A 16780-nucleotide genomic window follows, 5' to 3' on the forward strand; every position below is an offset into this window, starting at 1 on the left:
TCAATGAATGCTGATGTGATTCAGGGTCATTCCGCCTACCTCCCTTCCCGCCTTGCCTTCCCAGCATCCCCTGCCCCATGTACTGACATGTAGATCCGCCATTTTAGGTGTCCTGAAGCCTGGAATGCTGTTAAATGGAGTTTATAGTGATTCGCATGATAGAATTGCGGCGATATTTGCATTAGTTGCAAATCAAATAAATACTGAAGTTCATGAATTTGGGTTCTTCTTCTTCGATTCGCTCATCTCTAGCCTTATGTTACAATATCTTGCATGTATAATGGTCCTTTCTGGGGGGGGGGGGGGGGGAGCAGGGATCATTCAGTACCTCTCTTTGTCCCCAGTCCCTGCTGCTGTGCCTGTTCTGCAAAGAGAGGAGACAGCATACAGTACGTAGCCTTAAGCTGTCTGGACATGCTTGGAGTTGTAATTTTGCAACAGCTGGACAGACATTGGTTGGAAAACACATTGTAATAGCTAGTCTAACCTGATATCTGATGTTATATTGATATAAACTGGACTGGCTGCTGCCTCGGTACTTTTTGGCTGCTTATGGTCTTGTCTACAGGACAACATCCTTTACTGGGACACCACAAAAGCACAATATGTTATAACCAGGGTCACTCTGCACTTTCCCTGCATCAATCTGCACTGTGAAGGAATTACCATTTATCCCACCTCAGTAAAGATAGTTTTCATAACCCTGCATTGTGGTCATTATTGTCCCAACGCTTGGCCCATTAGAGCTATCTCAAACTCGAACGTGGCGGATAAGGTTACCCTGGCGTCACAAACTGTACATTGTACCCTTCTTGCAGGTGGCTATTAGGCACCACAAAGTCTCGTCTGATAAGTCAAGATCTCGCACAATTCATCTAGAGATAGTGCAGTATCCCACACATATTTGAAGTGGAGGATTCTATGCTACAGATTTCAATGTAATGTGAACACAGTTTTAAACCTTGAGCATCAAATATGAGCAGGATCCTGTATGGGTGAATTGACCCCAAATGGTAATACATTTGAAATGGTTTTACTGATCAAAACGATTCAGAGACTGTATTTTTGTGACATATTGTACTTTATATTAGTAGTAAATCTTTGTTGATACAGTGGTTTTTGTAAAAAAAAAAAAAAAAAAGTCTAAATATTGCGAAGAATTAAAAAATTTCTGGCGTTTGTAATTATATTTTTTTATGGTCTTTACTGTATGTTAAGAATGATGTTATATTTATTCTGTGGGTGGGTAAAATTATGGTAATACCCAAGTTTTATCGTTTTAAATTTTTTTTTTCCTTTTTACAACAAAATCCTTTTATTCTCTTTTTTTATGTCATGTTCTGACATTGCGAGAGGGCTTATTTTTTGTGTGACAAGCTGTACTCTTAATTGCTACCATTTTTGCAATACATGTTACCTTCGATCATTTTTATTCAACGTTTCGGAGCAAATTTTTGCAATTCTTGCACTTTTTTGTCTCGTTTTTTTTTTTTGGGCGTTCTCCATAAGGTGTTCTCCATGAGGTAAAGCTGCTCTGTGTATTGTTATGCTTCGGCTAGCTGGAGGTGTATCCTCTGTGTCAGCGAGGGATTGGCGTGGACCATGTCAGTGGACCGGTTCTAGGTTGCTACTGGTTTTCACCAGAGCCCGCCGCAAAGCGGGATGGTCTTGCTGCGGCGGTAGCAACCAGGTCGTATCCACCGGCAACGGCTCAACCTCGCTGACTGCTGAGAAGGCGTGGGACAGAAGGACTAGGCAGAGGCAAGGTCAGACGTAGCAGAAGGTCGGGGCAGGCGGCAAGGTTCATAGTCAATGGCAATAGCAGAAGATCTGGAACACAGGCTTTGGACAACACTAAACGCTTTCTTTGGCACAAGGCAACAAGATCCGGCAAGGAAGTGAAGGGGAAGTGAGGTTAAATAGACAGGGAGCAGGTGGAGGCTAATTAGACTGATTGGGCCAGGCACCAATCATTGGTGCACTGGCCCTTTAAATCTTAGAGAGCTGGCGCGCGCGCGCCCTAGAGAGTGGAGCCGCGAGCGCCAGAACGTGACAGCCGGGGACCGGGACGGGTAAGTGGCTTGGGATGCGGTTCGCGAGCGGGCGCGTCCCGCTATGCGAATCGCATCCCCATCGTGAATGTCAGTGCAGCACTCCCGGTCAGTGGGTCTGACCGGGGCGCTGCAGAGAGGAGAACGCAGCGAGCGCTCCGGGGAGGACCAGGGACCCGGAGCGCTCGGCGTAACATGTATAGTGGTCTCTCTATAGTGATCTGTGTATAGTGATCTGTATTAATGGGTTAATGTGACAGGGTGAGTGTGGTGAAGGACAGGTAAGTGTAATAGAGGATGAGTGTGAATTCAGAAAAATAGGGGATTGAAGGGGCACTCCGGTGGAAAACTTTTATTTTTTTTTTAAATCAACTGGTGCCAGAAAGTTAAACAGATTTGTAAATTACTTCTATTAAAAAAAATCTTAATCTTTCCAGTACTTATTAGATGCTGAATTCTACAGTGGAAATTTTTTTGTTTTTGGAACACAGTGCTCTCTGCTGACATCATGAGAACAGTGCTCTCTGCTGACATCTCTGTCCATTTTAAGAACTGTCCAGAGTAGGAGAAATTTCCCATAGCAAACATATGCTGCTCTAGACAGTTACTAATATGGACAGATATGTCAGCAGAGAGCACTGTGCTTGTGATGTCAGCAGAGAGCTCTGTGTTCCAAAAAGAAAATAATTTCCTCTGTAGTATTCAGCAGCTAATAAGTGCTGGAAGGATTAAGATTTTTTAATAGAAGTAAATCTGTTTAACTTTCTGGCACCAGTTGATTTAAAAAAAAAAAAAGTTTACCCTGGAGTACCCCTTTAACCCCTTGGGACGGAGCCCATTTTAACCCTAAGGACGGGAGCATTTTTTGCAAATCTGACCAATAAAATGCTGGTGTTACCCCAAACTTTTCATTTTCACAAGGAGTAATAGGAAAAAATGCCCCACAGAATTTGTAACCCCATTTCTCTTGGGTAAGGCAATACCTCATATGTGGATATAAAGTGATCTGTGGGTGCACTAGAAGGCTCAGAAGGGAAGGAGCGACATTAGGCTTTTGGAGAGCGAATTTTGCTGAAATGGTTTTTGGGGGGCATGTCGCATTTAGGAAGCCAGAACAGTAAAAAAAAAAACACATAGCATCCTGTTTTGGAAACTACACCCCTTAAGGAAAATAACAAGTGGTACAGTGAGCCTTAACACTCCCCAGGTGATTGATGAACTATCGTAAAATTGGGACGTAAAAATAAAAAAAATAAAAAAATTTCTATAAAATGCTGGTGTTACCCCAATTTTTTCATTTTCACAAGGGGCAATAGGAGAAAAGTCCCCAATTTTCTTTAACCCCATTTCTTCTGAGTATGGAAATACCCCATATGTGGATGTAAAGTGCTCTGCGGGCGAACTACAATGCTCAGAAGAGAAGGAGCACCATTGGGCTTTTGGAGAGAGAATTTGGTTGTCATGGAAGTCGGGGGCAATGTGCGTTTACAAAGCCCTCCTGTGGTGCCAGAACAGTGGATCCCCCCACATGTGACCCCATTTTGGAAACTACACCCCTCACAGAAATTAATAAGGGGTGCAGTGAGCATTCAAACCCGACTGGCATTTGACAGATCTTTGGAACAGTGGGCTGTGCAAATGAAAAATTACTTTTTCATTTTTATGGACGACTGTTCAAAAAATCTGTAAGACATCTGGCGTAAATGTTCACTGTACCCCCTATTACATTCCGTGAGGGGTGTAGTTTCCAAAATGGAGTCACATGTGGAGAGTGTCCACTGTTCTGGCACCATGGGGGCTTTTAAACACACATAGCCTTCAATACCAGCCTAATTCACTCTCAAAAAGCCCCATGGCGCCCCTTTTCTTCTGAGCAGAGCACTTTTCCGCAGAGTACTTTACATCCACATTTGGTGTATCCCGTTACTCAGAAAAAAATGGGGTTACAAATTTTGGGAGGCTTTTTTCCTATTACCCCTTTTGAAAATGAAAAATTTGGGGAAACACCAGCATTTCAGGCAAAAAAAAATAAAAAATTCATGTCCAAATTTTATTCCCTGTTTGGACTTGATGGACGTATGGCTTTTTTCAAACATACTAAATATGTAATGAAAATTTCTCAAAGACCTGTGGGGTGTTAAGGCTGACTATACCCCTTGTTACATTCCGTGAGGGGTGTAGTTTCCAAAATGGGGTCACATGTGTTTTTTTCTTTTTTTGCGTTCATGTCAAAACCGCTGTAACGATCAGCCACCCCTGTGCAAATCCCCAATTTAGGCTTCAAATGTACATGGCTCTCTCTCACTCACACGTAGTTCGTCCGCAGAGCATTTTACGTAAACATTTGGGGTATTTCCGTACTCAGAAGAAATTGCGTTAGAAATTTTGGGGGTCTTTTTCTCCTTTTATCTTTTGTGAAAATTAAAAGCATGGGGCAACACCAGCATGTTAGTGTAAAAATTTAAATTTTTTTACACTAACATGCTGGTGTAGCCCCACAACTTTACCTTTTCATAAGGGGTAAAAGGAGAAAAATCCCCCCCCCCCCCCCCAAATTTGTAACACAATTTCTCCTGAGTATGAAAATACCCCATATGTGGCCCTAAAATGTTGCCTTGAAATACAACAGGGCTCTGAAGTGAAAGAGCTCCATGCGCATTTGAGGCCTAAATGAGGAATTTGCAATAGGGGCGGACCCGGATACAAGGATGGGGCTTGTCTCCACCAAAACCCTATGGCAGTGTTTTCCAAACAGGGTGCCTCCAGTTGTTGCAAGACTCCCATCATGCCAGGACAGTCTATGGCTGTCCGGCAATACTGGGAGTTGTTGTTTTAAAACAGCTGGAGGGTCCGTTTAGGAAACACTGCCGTATAAGATGTTTTTTCATTTTTATTGGTTGGGGGGGGGGGGGTATATGTAGGGTTTTACTTTTTATTATTTGTTATTGTAGTGTAGTGTAGTGTTTTTAGGGTAAACTCGCACTGGTGGGGTTCACAGTGAGTTTTCCACTGGGAGTTTGAGCTGCGGCGGAAATTTTGCCTTCAACTGTGGCAAAACTACAACTCCCAGAATGCACTGACAGACCGTACATGCTGGTAGTTGTAGTTTTGCAACAGCTGTAAGCACACTGGTGGGGAACCACTGAGTTAAGAAACAGACTCTAACTCAGTGATTTTAACCCGTGTACCTCCAGCTGTTGCAAAAGTACAACTCCCAGCATGTACGGTCTGTCAGTGCATTCTGGGAGTTGTAGTTTTGCAACAGCTGCAGGCACACGGGTTGGAATCACTTAGTTAGGAAACAGACTAGCTCAGTGTTTCTCAACCAGTGTGCCTACAGCTGTTGCAAAACTACAGTTCCCAGCATGCCCAGACAGTCCGGGATGCTGGGTGTGTAGTTCTGCAATATCTGTCCCTTCAGATGTTGCAGAACTACAACTCGCAGCATGCCTGGACAGTCTGGGCATGCTAGGAGTTGTAGTTGTGCAACAGCTGGGGAAGAACAGTTTGGAGACCGCTAAGAAGTGGTCTCCAAACTGTAGCCCTCCAGATGTTGCAAAACTACAACTCCAAGCATGCCCAGACTGTCCAGGCATGCTGGGAGTTGTAGTTCAGCAACATATGAAGGGACACATATTGCAGAACTACACGCCCAGAATCCCAGACAGTCAGTACATGCTGAAAGTTGTATTTTTGCAACATCTGGAGGACCACAGTTTAGAGACCACCACTACCTTGCGCTCCCGTATGCCTTCGTATGCGCTCCCATATGTAATTAATTTCAATGAGCTGGCCAGAGTGAAACGTTCGGCCCGGTCGGCTCATTTTTGCGCCGTATGTGCTTTTACAGCCGGACCTAAACCTGTGGTTGACCACAGTTTTAGGTCCGGGGAAAAAGCGCATACAGCGCAAAAATGAGCCGACCGAACCAAATGTTTCACTCCGGCCGGCCCATTGAAATTAATTAAATATGGGAGAGCATAGGAAGGCATACAGGAGTGCGAGGTTTTAGCTCCCCCCTGCCGTATGCACTCCCGTATGGGAGAAAACATAGTGGGAACCCAGCCTTACCTTTTTTTTTTTTTTCTTGGTTTAGTATATAAGACTATGTATTATTGACTATGCATAACATTAAGGATATATGGTACTCTTCATATTTGACTGAGATTTTTTTTGACTGTTTAATCACTGACTATGAAGTATGTATAGTGACATCAAGGCTTTTACACACTTTAACAGATCTCACTATTTTTTTTTCTTTTTTGTTGACATATACCACATTTTTATAGCGTTATAAACTGGTTGTGGATTGGGTTGCCTGAGGCTTTCTGCCCAATGCCTTGGTTACTAGGGTCTATTGGTATTACACACTTACCCCTAGAACTCTCTGAACTAGATAACAATGACATACTGTTACCTTTCTGGATACGTGCATTTTTTATTGAGCTACAGAAGCACCTTCTGGCCAGGAAGAACATCCTGAACATGTAAGAGACAAAAGAACACATTAGTGCATAAACAGTGGTATAGAACTGAGATATAGCATGTTACAGTTCCTAAGAAATATGTTGTGTGTGTGAGATATATATTTCTACGTTATGTGTATTGGATTCTGAATGTACACTAATGAATTTTGTATAATGTACAATGTGTACATTGTATTTAGTGAATATAGTCAGTCTTGGTATCTGATGGGAATATTTCCTTGGGCGTTAGTGAGGGGTGACACTATTTGTTACTCCCAGAGGAGCTGGGAGGGCACCTTTAAGTAAACACTATAACACAAGAAAGAAAGTAAGTATTTTGTGTACAGGAATTGATACTTCTGTACAATAACCATGGACATTGGTTTGACATTTTATAACAGACATTTTATTTGTTAGAACACAAAGGCTACTTGATAGCAGCCCAACCTTTGATGCATTCAGGTACATTTACCTGCTGTATATGTGCAACATTTAGGGCACAAAATATATAACTGTGAGGATATGTACAACAAACAGACACGTAAGGATCAGCAGTCCACCTACGTTATGAGTCCAAAACTATCACAGCTGTATGGGAGCCGGGCATAAACTTACAAGAATCTCCTCGGACAAGGAGTCTCTCGGCCTGGGACCGGGCACAAGCTTAGGTGGTTACGTTACTGAACAGGTAACTTCTTGGCACAGTCCTGCCAGGCACTTATTCTTAACAGGTTACAAACCGGAACAGAACAGTCTGTAGAGAAACAAAGGTACTGGGTACCACAGAATTAATGGTAAGCAAACAAAAAGAAATTAATGACTTTACACGGGGTATCTTTTTGACTCCCACCTTGCTGGTCAGCGTGCTTCCTGCTCTGGGACATGTAGCTTTTATCAGGGCAGCAAAGTTCTTTAAGGCACACAACCGTATGTGCCCATTCGAAAGACGCCAAAAGAGTTGTGGTGCCGGGAGAGTAATGGTGTCTAGGGTGTTGCGGTGATAGTGTAGGGTCTGGTGGTATTAACCCTTGAATGTCGTGACGCCAGGGTGCGATTTTCTCAATAGTAATGTTCCTACCGCCAACCGTCCCACAAACGGCAGGGAGAAATAATGGAATGTCCACAGCAGATTTTATTAAATGAACTGAAGCAACAGTATTGAACATGACAATCTTTTCAAGAGTGAACCGGGATACAGGTTCCTCACAGGTTTGCTGGGACTTGGAAGCAATGAGCTTTTGATGCTAGCCACTGTGTTACTATTTTAGAATATTTGAGCTGATAGTAGTCACACAGGATTCAGTAGTTTCAGCTTTGAGTAACTCACGTTTTGTGATGAATTGAATTGATGCTGATAAGATGCTTGTGCTGAGATGTGCTTGACTTTGTAGTGCAGGAAAAAGAGAGAGAATTGATTGACTACAGCCCTTTATATAATAAGGGGCTGGACTAAGCTCATTGGTCAGCAAACCTGTAAGTTATGAACCCAGTGAACTCTGGGTACATCCCATGACCTCCAAAGGTCCTTAACCCCTTAACAACAATGGACGTAAATGTACGTCATGGTGCCGTGGTAGTTAACGCACCATGGCGTACATTTACGCTCCTTCATGACCGCGAGCACCGGAGCGGTGCTCGCGTCATGTCCGGCAGGTCCCAGCTACTATCAGCAGCAAGGGATCGCGCGGATGTCCGCCATTAACCCCGCAGGCGCCGTGATCACGGCATCTGCGGCAGTGCGGTACTTTGAATGGATGATCGGATCAACTGCAGCGCGGCCGCGGTGATCCGATCATCCAGCATGGCAGCCGGAGGTCCCCTCACCTTGCTCTGGCCGTCTCCCGGGGTCTTCTTCTCTGGTCTGAGATCGAGTAGACCAGAGCAGAGGATCACCAACAATACTGATCAGTGCAGTGTCCTATGCATAGCACTGAACAGTATTAGCAATCAAATGATTGCTATAGATAGTCCCCTATGGGGACCATTAAAGTGTAAAAATGAAAGTAAAAAAGTAAAAAAAAAAAAAAGTAAAAAAATGTGAAAAATCCCCTCCCCAATAAAAATGTAAAATGTCCTTTTTTCCCATTTTACCCCCATAGTGTAAACAATAATAATTAATACACATATTTGGTATCGCCGCATGCGTAAATGTCCAATCTATTAAAATATAATGTTACTGATCCCGTACGGTGAACGGCGTGAACGTAAAAAAAAACATGCACAACATTTTTGCTTTTTTATCACATTTTATTTTAAAAAATCTATAAAAAAATAAATAAAAGTTTTATATACACAAACGTGGTATCAATAAAAAGTACAGATTATAGCGCAAAAAAATTAGCCCTCATACCGCCACTTATACGGAAAAATGAAAAAGTTATAGGTCATCAAAAAAGAAGGATTTTAAACATACCAATTTGGTTAAAAAGTTAGCGATTTTTTTAAGCGCAACAATAATAGAAAAGTATATAATCATGGGTATCATTTTAATCGAATTGACCCACAGAATAAAGAACACATCTCATTTTTACTGTAAATTGTACATTGTGGAAACAAAACATTCCAAAATTAGCAAAATTGCGGTTTTCTTTTTAATTTCTCCACACAAATAGTGTTTTTTTTTTTATTTGCGCCATACATTTTATGGTAAAATGAATGATGTCATTATGCAGGAAAACTGGTCGTGCAAAAAACAAGCCCTCAAACTATGATGAAAATATAAAAGAGTTACGATTTTTAGAAGACGAGGAGGAAAAAACTAAAATGCAAAAATAAAATTGGCCTGGTCCTTAAGGTGAAAATGGACTGTGTCCTTAAGGGGTTAAGCATTTTATACATTACAACTGTGTATGACGTGACCAATAAGGTCCTGTACATACATCTTCTATACATTAAATTAATATGTACACACTTTACTTAAGACGACTAGGGGTAAGCCCTACAGGAGAGCCCTGTGGACATGGAGGGGCTCTAGCTGTGGGAACTTTAGGCACAGGACAGGACCAGGTCCTGTACTGGGACACCACAGGGAATAGTTAACAACAACAAAAATAAACCTCCCGTTGGATAACTCCTTTAACCGGAGCAGTGCTTGCATCATGCACGGCAAGTACCAGCTGCTATAAGCAATCGTGCTGATGTTCCCCATTAACCCCTCAGATACCATGATGAATACAGATCACGGCATCTGTGGCAATGCGGCACTTGTAATGGATGATTGGATTACCCGCGGCTTTGCCACAGGCCTAGCTTGAATTGATGCTGATGAGATGATGATGTGCTTGCTTTAATGTACAGGTCTCAAGAGAGAGAATTTAGTGGCTGCAGACCCTTATATATAAAGGGGGTGGGACAAAGGTCATTGGTCAGCAGAACCTGTCAGTCCTAACCCAGTGAACTCTGGGTATCACATGACCCAAAGGTCCTTAACCCCTTAAGGACCAGGCCATTTTTCACTGTAGGACCTGAGCGTTTTTTGCACATCTGACCACTTTCACTTTAAGCATTAATAACTCTGGGATGCTTTTACCTTTCATTCTGATTCTGAGATAGTTTTTTTCTGATATATTCTACTTTATGTTAGTCATAAAATTTTGTCGATACTTGCATAATTTCTTGGTGAAAAATTCAAAAATTTTATGAAAAAATGGAAAATTTTGAATTTTTCTAACTTTGAAGCTGTCAGGATCCGGACTGGCGGCTGGTGAGGACACAGGAGGTGGATCCTCTGTGCCAGAGAGGTGATGGCGCGGGTCATACTGGAGGATTGGTTCTAAGTAGTTACTGGTGTTCACCAGAGCCTGCCGCAAAGCGGAATGGACTTGCTGCGGCGGTAACTATCAGGTTGTGTCCCCCAGTAGCGACTCGACCTCTCTGGCAGCTGAGACTGGCGCGGTACACAAGGACTAGACAGAGCCGAGGTAAGACGTAGCAGAAGGTCAAGGAAGGCAGCAATGGTTCGTAGTCAGGGGCAACAGCAGAAGATCTGGATACACAGGCAAGGGAACGCACTAAACGCTTTCCCAAGGCACAAGGCAGCAAGATCTGGCAAGGACAGGAAGGGGAAGTTGTTTTTTATGTGTAGGGAGTGATTAGGAACTAATTGGACCAGGCACCAATTAATGGTGCACTGGCCCTTTAAATCTGAGAGACCCGGCGCGCGCGCGCCCTAGAGAGCGGGGCTGCGCGTGACGGGACTGAGCAGGAGGACGGGGAAGGTGAGATGATCGGGATGCGACCCGCGGGCAGACGCGTCCTGCCGCGCGAATCGCATCCCCGCCGGGGGACACAGAGCAGCGCTCCCGGTCAACGAGTCTGACCGGGGCGCTGCAAGCAGGAACAGAACGCCACGAGCGCTCCGGGGGAGGAGCGGGACCCAGAGCGCTCGGCGTTACAGAAGCTCTCTGCTTGTAAGGAAAATAGACATTCCAAATTAATTATATTTTGATTCACAAATACAATATGTCTACTTTATGTTTGCATCATAAAGTTGACATGTTTTTACTTGGAAGACATCAGAGGGCTTCAAAATTCAGCAGCAATTTTCCAATTTTTCACAAAATTTTCTATATCAGAATTTTTCATGGACCAGTTCAGGTTTGAAATGAATTTGAAGGTCTTTCTTATTAGAAATACCCCACAAATGACCCCATTATAAAAACTGGACCTCTCAAAGTATTCAAAATGACATTCAGTAAATGACATAGCAGCAAAGTGAAGGAGAAAATTCAAAATCTTCATTTTTTACACTCGCATGTTCTTGTAGACCCAGTTTTTGAATTTTTACAAGGGGTAAAAGGGGAAAAATCCTCTCAAAATACCTCATATGTGTATGTCAAGTGTTCGGCGGGCGCAGTAGAGGGCTCAGAAGGGTAGAAGCAACAATGGGATTTTGGAGAGTGAGTTTTTCCGAAATGGTTTTTGGGGGGGCATGTCACATTTAGGAAGCCCCTATGGTGCCAGAACAGCAGAAAAAACCCCAGATGGCATACCATTTTGGAAACTAAACCCCTCAAGGCACGTAACAAGGGGCCCAGGGAGCCTTAATACCCCACAGGTGTTTGACGACTTTTCGTTAAAAATCGGATGTGTAAATGAAAAAACATTTTTTTTCACTAAAGTGCAGATTTTTCCCCAAAATTTACCATTTTTATAAAGGGTAATGGGAGAAAATGCCCCCCAAAATTTGTAACCCCATCTCTTCTGAGTATGGAAATACCCCATGTTAGGACAGAAAATGCTCTGCGGGCGAACTACAATGCTCAGAAGAGAAGGAGTCACATTTGGCTTTTGGAAAGCAAATTTTGCTGAAATGGTTTTTGGGGGGCATGTCGCATTTAGGAAGCCCCTATGGTGCCAGAACAGCAAAAGTATCCACATGGCATACTATTTTGGAAACTACACCCCTCAAGGAACGTAACAAGGGGTACAGTGAGCCTTAACCCCTCACAGGTATTTCACGACTTTTGGATGTGTAAATGAAAAAAAAAATTTTTTTTCACTAAAATGCAGTTTTTTCCCCAAATGTTACATTTTTACAAGGGGTAATAGGAGAAAATTAGCCGCAAAATTTGTAACCCCATTTCTTCTGAGTATGGAAATACCCCATGTGTGTATGTCAAGTGCACTACGGGGCAAACTACAATGCTCAGAAGAAGAGGAGCGACATTGAGCTTTGAAGAGTGAATTTGTTCGGAAGGGAAGTCAGGGGCCATGTGTGTTTACAAAGCCCCTCGTGGTGCCAGAACAGTGGACCCTCCCCACATGTGACCCCATTTTGGAAACTACACCCCTCTCAGAATTTAATAAGGGGTGCAGTGAGCATTTACACCCCACTGGCATTTGACAGATCTTTGGAACAGTGGGCTGAGCAAATGAAAAATTACATTTTTCATTTTCACGGACCACTGTTCCAAAAATCTGTCAGACACCTGTGGGGGGTAAATGCTCACTGTACCCCTTATTACATTACATGAGGGGTGTAGTTTCCAAAATGGGGTCACATGGTGGGGGGTCCACTATTCTGGCACTATGGGGGCTTTGTAAACACATGTGGCCTTCAATTCCAGAAACATTTTCTCTTCAAAATCCCAATAGCGCTCCTTCTCTTCTGAGCATTGTAGTTCACCCGCAGAGCACTTTACATCCACATATGGGGTATGTGCTTACTCAGAAGAAATGGGGTTCTAAATTTGGGGGGCTTTTTTTCCTATTTTCCCTTGTGAAAATGAAAATTTTTGTGTAACACCAGCATTTTAGTGAAAAAAAAATATTTTTTTCATTTTCCCATCCAACTTTAACGAAAATTTGTCAAACACCTGTGGGGTGTTAAGGCTCACTATACCCCTTGTTACATTCTGTGAGGGGTGTAGTTAAAATGGGGTCACATGTCGGTATTTATTTTTTGCGTTTATGTCAGAACCGCTGTAAAACAGCCACCCCTGTGCAAATCACCAATTTAGGCCTCAAGTGTACATAGTGCGCTCTCACTCATGAGCCTTGTTGTGCGCCCGCAGAGCATTCTACACCTATATATGGGGTATTTCCATGCTCAGGAGAAATTGCGTTATGAATTTTGGGGGTCTTTTTTTCCATTTACCTCTTGTGAAAATAAAAAGTAAACACCAGCATATTAGTGTAAACATTTTTTTTTTACACTAACAGGCTGGTTTAGAGGATCTTTTCCTTTTCATAAGGGGTAAAAGGAGAAAAAGCCCCCCAAAATTTGTAGTGTAATTTCTCTCGAGTACGGAAATACCCCATATGTGGCCCTAAACTGTTTCCTTGAAATACGACAGAGCTCTGAAGTGAGAGAGCACCATGCGCATTTGAGGACTAAATTAGGGATTGCATAGGGGTGGACATAGGGGTATTCTACGCCAGTGATTCCCAAACAGGGTGCCTCCAGCTGTTGCTAAACTCCCAGCATGCCTGTACAGTCAGTGGCTGTCCAGAAATACTGGGAGTTGTCGTTTTGCAACAGCTGGCGGCTCCGTTTTGGAAACACTGCCGTACAATAAGTTTTTCATTTTTATTGGGGGGGGGATAGTGTAAGGGGGTGTATATGTAGTGTTTTACCCTTTATTATTTGTTAGTGTAGTGTAGTGTAGTGTTTTTAAAGTACATTCGCACTGGCAGAGATTTACAGTGAGTTCCCCGCTAGGAATTTGCGCTGCAGCGAAAAATTTGCCGCAGCCCAAACTTGAAGCAGGGAACTTACTGTAAACCTGCCCGTGTGAATGTACCCTGTACATTCACATGGGGGGGCAAACCTCCAGCTGTTTCAAAAATACAACTCCCAGCATGTACTGACAGACCGTGCATGCTGGAAGTTGTACTTTTGCAACAGCTGGAGGCACACTGATTGGAGAACCTTCAGTTACGTTCTGTTACCTAACTCAGTATTTTCCAACCATTGTGCCTCCAGCTGTTGCAAAACTACAATTCCCAGCATGTACTGATCGCCGAAGGGCATGCTGGGAGATGTAGTTATGCAACAGCTGGCGATACGCAACTACAACTCCCAGAATGCCGAGACATCTGTTTGCTGTTTGGGCATGCTGGGATTTGCAGTTTTGCAACATTTGGAGAGCTACAGAATAGAGACCACTGCACAATAATCTCCAAACAGTGGCCCTCCAGATGTTGCAAAACTACAAATCCCAGCATGCCCAGACAGCAAACAGTTGTGTGGGCATGCTAGGAGTTGTAGTTTTGCAAGATCTGGAGGGCTATAGTTTAGAGACTACTGTATAGTGGTCTCAAACTGTAGCCCTCCAGCTGTCGCAAAACTACAAATCCCAGCATACCCAAACAGCTGTCTGGGCATGCTGGGAGTTGTAGTTTTTCAACATCTGGAGTGCTACAGTATAGAGAAGCGGTACTCAACTGGCGGACCGCGGGCCAAATCCGCACTGCGGCCGCCAGGCACCCGGACCTGAACCAGCCGGAGGAGGCACCCGCTGTCCCGACATTCATATGTATCGGGGTCTTCAAGATACAAATGAATAGCTGAGCGCCACCGGAGCGAGGGAGCACTCTGTTTCCTGCCTGGCCAGCGCTTCCCTTATTATGTAGACAGGGGTGGGGATAAATGCTGCAGGGGTCTTGTAGTGGGGATAAATGCTGCAGGGGTCTTGGGGTGGGGATATATGCTACAGGGGTCTTTGGGGGGGGGGAATAAATGCTGCAGGGATCTTGGGGTGGGGTCGAATAAATGCTGCAGGGGTCTTGGGGTTGGGGGGAATAAATGCTGCAGGGATCTTGGGGTGGCGGGGGGCGAATAAATGCTGCAGGGGTCTTGGGGTGGGAGGGGGGAATAAATGCTGCAGGGGTCTTGGGGTGGGGGGGAATAAATGCTGCAGGGGTCTTTGGGTAGGGGGGGTGGGAATAAATGCTGCAGGGGTCTTGGGGTGGGGGGGAATAAATGCTGCAGGAGTCTTGGGGTGGGGGGGGGGATAAATGCTGCAGGGGTCTTGGGGTGGGGGGGAATAAATGCTGCAGGGGTCTTGGGGTGGGGGGAATAAATGCTGCAGGGGTCTTGGGGGGAATAAATGCTGCAGGTGTCTTGGGGTGGGGGGGGGAATAAATGCTGCAGGGGTCTTGGCGTGGGGGTGGGATAAGTGCTGCAGGGCTCTGGGGGTGGGTGTGTGTGGGGGGGGGTAAATGCTGCAGGGGTCTTGGGGTGGGGGGGAATAAATGCGGCAGGGGTCTTGGGGTGGGGGGGAATAAATGCTGCAGGGGTCTTGGGGTGTGTGGGTTGTTAGGGAATAAATGCTACAGGGGTCTTGGGGTGGGGGGGATAAATGCTGCAGGGGTCTTGGGGTGGGGGGAATAAATGCGGCAGGGGTCTTGGGGTGGGGGGGAATAAATGCTGCAGGGGTCTTGGGGTGTGTGGGTTGTTAGGGAATAAATGCTACAGGGGTCTTGGGGTGGGGGGGATAAATGCTGCAGGGGTCTTGGGGTGGGTGGGGGGGATAAATTCTAGCAGCCGGGACCTGAAGTGCATGATGTGAGCACGGGTCTAGTGCTCGCATCATATATAGGACATAAATGTACGTCCTGGTGCCAGGGCACAAGGACAGACATTTACGTCATGTGTAGTTAATGGGTTAAAGCCAAAATGGGCTGTGTCCCTAAGGATTAATGTAACTTTGGCTGTGTAAAGGGGGGATGAGAGTTTGTGTAGGGGGTAACAACATGTAGGGAGGGGGACTATACGGCTGTTGGCAGGTCATATGTGTGGGGTATATTGGTATGAGCGTTGCATACCTGGTGGGGGAGGAGCTTAAGGGACCTCTCAGTATTTCTTACAAGGAGGTCCCCAAATTTATTGTTACACCACTGGAAAAAGTGCACTTAAGGACCTGCCCCCCACAATGTCTGTTCATATCCCTAGAGGTAGGTAAAGGTATTCTGAATTGCCTGGTGAGAGGCCTGTCACCTAGGCAAAAGGGGTAAGTTCTCTCCATTTCTGGCGTGTGGAGATTTAAAGGGGTACTCCACTGGAAACATTATGTTTAAAATTGTCATCTTCTGACCCCTATACCTTTTTTATTTTTCTGCGTATGGGGCGGTATGAGGGCTCATTTTTTTGTGCCATGATCTGAAGTTTTTAGCGGTATCATTTTTGTATTGATCGGACTTTTTGATCGCTTTTTGTTCATTTTTTCATGATATAAAAAGCGACCAAAAATAAGTTATTTTGGACTTTGGAATTTTTTTGTGTGTACACCATTGACCGTTCGGTTTAATTAATTATATATTTTTATAGTTCGGACATTTATGCATGCGGCGATACCACATATGTTTATATTTATTTTTGTTTACATAGTGTTTTTTTTTTTATGGGAAAAGGGGGGTGATTTGAATTTTTATTAAGGAAAGGGATAAATTGCATTTATTAACTTTTTTTTTTACACTTTTTTTTTTGCAGTGTTATAGCTTCCATAGGGACCTATAACACTGCACACACTGATCTTTTACACTGATCCCTGCAAAGCCATAGCTTTGCAGTGATCAGGGTTATCGGTGGTCGATTGCTCAAGCCTGAATCTCAGTCTTGGAGCAATCAATCGCAGAGGGGACACGCCGGAGGCAGGTAAGAGGACCTCCGCTCTTGTCCCAGCTGATCGGGACACCGCATTATCACTGCGGTGGTCCCAATCAGCCCCGCTGAGCAGCCGGGCAGGTTTAATAGCGATCGCTGCCGCGCGCTATTAGCACCGGTTCCCGGCATCAGATACATGCCGGGACCGACCCGAT

The sequence above is a fragment of the Hyla sarda genome, chromosome 7 (genome assembly GCF_029499605.1).
Source record: "Hyla sarda isolate aHylSar1 chromosome 7, aHylSar1.hap1, whole genome shotgun sequence".
NCBI classification, from domain to species: Eukaryota; Metazoa; Chordata; class Amphibia; order Anura; family Hylidae; genus Hyla; species Hyla sarda.